The sequence below is a fragment of the Phlebotomus argentipes genome, unplaced genomic scaffold (assembly GCF_947086385.1).
Source record: "Phlebotomus argentipes unplaced genomic scaffold, Phlebotomus argentipes genome assembly contig_2, whole genome shotgun sequence".
Taxonomy (NCBI): Eukaryota; Metazoa; Arthropoda; class Insecta; order Diptera; family Psychodidae; genus Phlebotomus; species Phlebotomus argentipes.
Window position 1 is genome coordinate 4514673 of NW_026776162.1, and position 6000 is coordinate 4520672.

The 6000-nt window shown below is 40.7% G+C and overlaps 1 non-coding gene across 1 annotated transcript; it reads right to left on the minus strand.

The window, feature by feature from the left end:
- Nucleotides 1-5553: 5553 nt before the first annotated feature.
- Nucleotides 5554-5746, minus strand: LOC132265478 (U2 spliceosomal RNA). Its single transcript, XR_009468582.1, has one exon. It is a non-coding gene; the product is annotated as a U2 spliceosomal RNA (small nuclear RNA).
- Between the last annotated feature and the right edge of the window lie 254 nt (nt 5747-6000).

Genomic DNA, 6000 nt, shown 5'->3' on the forward strand with positions numbered 1-6000 from the left:
TATGGACAATGCTGAGATAAATTTCACATTTTACGTTGTGGTTTTGGGCTCCTGACAAAATCGTCCTCCTCATTGAATTTCTTCATTCACCCATCATCTCTTGTCGTTCTCCCTTTTGTCCTTTTTGTGGCTGAGATGTCGTCAGGAACAGAGACAGTTGAGGAGCTTTTTGGAGGAATGGATGATGAAATAGCATTTATATTCCAGTGCAATAACAATAAACTGGAGAAATTTGGAAATCTCCGTGCACTGTGAATGAGAAATGCTGAAGGGGTTGTGAAACTGAGAGGAATTTCCTGTGGTGAACACAAAATACGTCGAATTTGAGGTCAATTTGAGCTGTACAAATTGGCCAGATGTTTTCCAGAAAGGCGGAGAGAAAAAAGGGAAAAAGTGTGGGTGTGATTGAACGGCGAAGCACTCGCAAAAGACGAGATGTCGAAGGGTCTCATTGTTAGTCTAATGAATTATGGTAATTTTATTATCTGATTGTCATAGACACCGCACGATTGAGCAGAAAGAAGAGGAGCTTTTGAGGAACGATTTTGGAGAAAAAACAAACAATTAGAATTTCCCTCTTTCTTCTCTACCTATGAATCTTGATTAATTGAAAACTTTGTGCTCACTAATTAGGACTTTCATTGAACCCTATCCGAAAAATCACAGTCTTCTTAGCTCAAATTTATTTATCTTAACTCCCCCTATGAACTTTTCGCCTACTTTCCAACCTTGTTTCACTGTTTCCACACCAACACCAATTCTTCATGCTTTTCATGTTTACTTCTCGCTGTAGAACCGGTAGAACCTAATTAAAAGTTCACTCCTTCTCAAGTAGTTTCTCATATTCAATTACGAGAACCAGTTTACGAGCCGTCTTTTGGCAGCAAAGAAAAATATCTCACTTGCGAACTGTAGTTGGTGTGGAATTTCCAAAACTTTGGGTATGAACAGAACAAACAGGAAGATGTGCAAATGCAAGCAAAAGTGCTCCGCAGTGTCTAAAGAAGCTTTAGTATTGTCTAAGTGCTAACTAGAAATTATGCAAATTATTATTGACAAAAGAGGTTCACAGCGAAGCACAAGAGATAGTGTTAATTTCCTCTCCAGTTTCTATTCAAGAGCTATTCAAGTATTTATAGTGTTCCTTGTGAATATTCGCGTGCGGCTTCTATCAAGTCAAGTTTCTAGTGTCTGAGAGAGTGATAAGAAATTTGGAATTTATGTCTGCAGAAACTTTACGCTTTTAAGAAACTATTTTGCATATTTGGATAATTGTCATCGAGCGAGATATTCTTCAACAGGTGTTCCGCATTAAAGTTCAGTAAACTTTTCTTGATGATTCTCAGGAGCCCGAGAAATGTCTTTCTCCAAATTTGGCTCATTCACCACACTTTCGTTCATTGTTGCGCTGCAAAGTGGAAACCACTCACATAGAGTGTGAATTATTAACAATTTCACGACCATCAACAATTCTGCCAAGTGTGATTGGCAGCCATCGAAACAACCAATTAATCTAAAAGCTCCGAATGATTGCAAAAAGCACGAAACGTACAGCGTAAATTTATAATAAGACCAAACTGACAAGTTGGGACTTACAAAGGGATCTGCAGAGGAGAAGTGACTGTGGAACTCTTAACATGATTTTTTTTTGGTAATGCGAAAGGGAGGCTTTCACCTTCCGTCCGACAATGGAAGTCAGCAAACGATGGCGAAAAAATATGGAATGCGAAGGAGACGAGAACTTCACAATTGCTGAAGCTCTTTTTCACCTCGCCCTTCGGATGCCGGGGAGACGAAACGTGACAATGTGTGACACACACAAAGTGCTCTTTGCCCGACGCTCGCCGCCCACATTCTGTGGCTCACCCCGGAAAAGCCCCATTCCAGATCATGGCGGAATGTGATGCGGGAGGAACACGTACGACACCTACTCCAATAATTAAAGAGCTCTTTCCTTTGCGTGTCGCTCTAGCCACTTCGCCTCGTCCCACCCACACTGGAGCTCTCCTCCTTTCGTGCGGCGAGTCCAGACCGTCGCAGGAGTCGTCGAGAGGTAGGTCAAACCGCGAAGAAGTTGTTAATGTTGCCAAGAAATACCAAGAAAAGTTACATTTTCAAGAACTCTCGAGGAATTTAATTACTCGATGGTTTTCACTGAAGGAATCTTTCAAATAACACCGATTATTTGAAAAGAGTTCTCTTCCTGTGCACACAACTTCTCAATGAACCATCTTGATAATGTCATACAGACTATATGGAATAACTGCATTGCAAAAGCCAAGAGAGATTTGTGCTTTCATTTCTTCAGTTGAACGAACAACAAAGAACAAGCTTTCAAGACTGGACAAAATATCTCATTTTCTCTCCAAATGATTATCCTTCCATTGTGGAATTTCGCATTGAATTGTTCCAGACAGCCAAGAAGAAGAAGATGGAAAATGAGTCAGGAAATTGAAACGATTTCAATCTTCATCCCCAATTAACAAATTAATCTCTCTGCAATAATTGCGCAGATTAATCAATTTTCCGACTGGTTTGGGGGACGGATTTCCACGGGCGCCCACTTGATTCTTCATGCGCGAAAAACACTCAAGAGATTACTGGAGAAAAGTCCCACTCTCCCTGAGTCTGAAGAAAAATACAAGCAAGCCAAGGGATGGCAGGGAAATACGATCACAAATGTACCGGAAACTTTTCCTTTCGCCCCTGAAAATCTCGCAACATTTTTGACGATGTCACAGAAGTGAGAAGGGATTGATGTGCTAAAATTTTCTCAGAATCACTCAAGAAGATTCTCTAAAGGCAGATGGGAGCTTTTCTGAACTTTTAATTCACAGATTGAGAAGGGATGTTGGATATTTTGTGGAAATTTCACTGAAGCGTGAGAAAATTTCATGAAAACTTGTCCCACAATTCAGTTAAGAGGATAACCCATACATGAACGGGTAATTGGACATTTTCTCTTCTCTGGGTAATCCTCAATTGTAATTTCATGTTGAGCATTTATAATTTATGTACATTTTGTACAACCTTGGGTGTAGAAATGCCTCAAGTCCACTTCATACTTTATTTAATCACGGGGAAATGCAGGGTTTCCTCATCAATCGATCAAATTGTGTGATTTCCTTTCCCGGAATTCACTTTAATTAGCCGGAAACGCGCGGCGCTGGCTTCCCGTCCGCTCTCCGCCCATTTGTGTATTTTCTCAGAGGGTGGATTTCACCCACATTAATTCTGGCCGACGCTCTCTCAGATGATGGTCACGATATTTACACGCTAACAGTGAGAAATAATGATTAATGAGCTCGGATGATATTCAAAGGCTTCCCTGACCATCGCCAATGGCACTTTTTCACCCCTCAAACCCAGGGGCGCTCCATCAATTATTTTGGCGCCTACGCGTGTCCCACGCCCGGCGATTGGATCCGGATTGAATGTCGATTCGCATCATTTTTCTTTTGTACCGCTCCGCCACCCCCGCTTCGCATTCCGAGGGATGCGAGTGGGAATTGCCACTCGATTGGAGGGCAAGAAGTCGACTTTGGGGCAAGTGAGCGTCAGCCCTTGATCCCCCTTTCGCGAGCTACTCAGCCTTCCCAAAGGGACTCCCGGCGCGTCGCAGGAAAGATGAAGAAACAACGGCAGACTCCCACCCAATAATGATTAATCGATTTCCCTGCACGTTTCTTGTGAGCTATTGACCCGAATTCGTTTATTGCTAAATTGCTTATCGATTTGGCGAAATCACATTCTTTTACACTCTGCGTCTTCCGGGAGTCTCCGCGCACCCCATCATTCACTTTCGCGCCACCGAGTGCGAGATAAAAATCCCCGAGCTTCGACTCTCTCAAATTTTATTGGAAACAATTTGGGTTAATGATACAACTAGGTGCGCTCGAGGCGAACGTGTGAACTGAATCGGCTTTACAGGAATCTCAGAAATCTCGTGGGGAGCGAAATTTTCACTGCGGAAAAATTTGGTTTAATCTATAATCGTAAAAATTTGATCCATTCATCTGCTATGAAACAAAAAAACACCTAAAAATACCTTCGTGACTCTGGAGATACAATAAAATCAACAGCGAAAGAAGACTCTTTTTGACAAAAAAAATCACCAAGACAAAAATTCTGTTTTAAATCCTGATCCGAATATAGAAATAGAAAATACTTCTGCGAATTATTATTTTCACCATAAATGATTGAAGGTCTGTCTCAAGTGATTCTCAAAGTTGAGATGAAATGCTATGTGAAATGCAATAAAGTTGTGTGGGATAAATTTTCCAGCTCCTCTCGAGGAAATATTAAATTTTGATGATTGAGTCTTTTTATTTGCCTAACTTGATAAAAGCAAGAAAGCGCAGAAACCATCAATTCTGGGAAATTGCTCTCTTCTGCGAACTGATTTGACCATTGCAGATTATTTATTGAGCAATTCTGCGTCGTCTTGACATCGCAAAGATGTATTATGAGACAGCAAACTTCGACATTACTGCGAAATGCGATTGATACTGATGTGAAATATTTCAGAGTTATGAATGCTCGTGAATATGTTTGAGCACTGAGTGAAAGGAATTCTCTTTTCCATTCCTAAATGCCTGAATGTTTGTAGATAAATTATGTTTACACTTTAATCACAAATAGTAACACACCAAATTATTCAGCCGGTTTATCACCAATGAGCGCTAGTGCTTTTCGGTGTTATAACTAAAAATCCAAAATATTCGTGAGCATGGAAAATCGTGTGCAGGGATTGAATGATCAGCGAATCAAGTATAAATGCAGCCACGATAAATAATACAGTATTGCAATATAAATTTGCATTAATTACTTTGGCATGAGGATCGTTAATTCAGTACTACACATTTTGGGATGATTTACAGCTTTGCATAATTATGTGGATGTGGTTAATAATCATCAGAAATGTCCGCAATTAGTGCATGAGAGTTGCTGGCAAATTGAAATTCACGAGACAAGGCACTGTAACTTGTGTCTGCTATTCCAGTAAATAATGCACACTAAATGCCAATGGCCACTAATGGGGCTTATCGCATTGCAATCCACGCCCTCGCGCCTTTGCAGTGCCCACGGAAGAGTAGCTTAATTTGTATGTAATGCATAATTTATTTCAATTAAACATAAAAACTGCTCAATTTGTACATTTTCACACAAGCTGACAATTGAACAATTCATCAAATTGTGTTCTTTTTTTTGCCAGCCTCCACGCAAACAACACTGTGTTTTTGTCCTTCTCGTCCTCCACACAAATTTTGCGGCTGTGCAAATGGGTGGACAACGTCTCCTCTGCACGCAGAGAGTGTCTTTCAAATGGCACGAGAAGAAAAATTTACTGCGGAGGAATATTGGCCGAAAAGGCGGCAAATGAAAGTGATAAATTACAGGCAATGTCACTTGCTGGTGGTACGATATTTAAATTCTTGCCCTCTTCGGCAAGGGACAAATTGAAAAAAAAAGCGAATCTCTCCTTTCTTGGGGCCGAAGTGTGGAGAGAGAGAAAGAAGCAAGAGCCAATTTCAGAGATAAGATGTGAATGGTTTAAAATGGGCCGATCCTGGCGGTACTGCAATACCAGGCCAACCCGCGGCAAAGGTGGAGCAAGCCCCTAGCACTTCGCCAAATTCCAAAAATCAATTTAACAACATTGTCCCTCTATGAGGGATCTATTAGGTGTTAAACTAATAAGAACAGATACTACACTTTGATCTTAGCCGTTAGGCCGAGAAGCGATAACGACTCCGGCGCTCGGCAAACGTTATGAGATTGTGGTGAATGTGGTGTGTGCATGAAGTATACATTCAAGTAGAAATATTGAGTTATATTGTTTTTAAAATGCCATAAATTCACTGTTTTTCCCCGCCATTTGTGCTAATAATTACAAAGAATATTATACTGTTTATGCGCCAAAGCTTTATTAATTAAAACTGTTGAATTTACATCTCTTCTGAAGGCGAAAAGCAGTGAAAAGAGCCACTTTGCCGCACT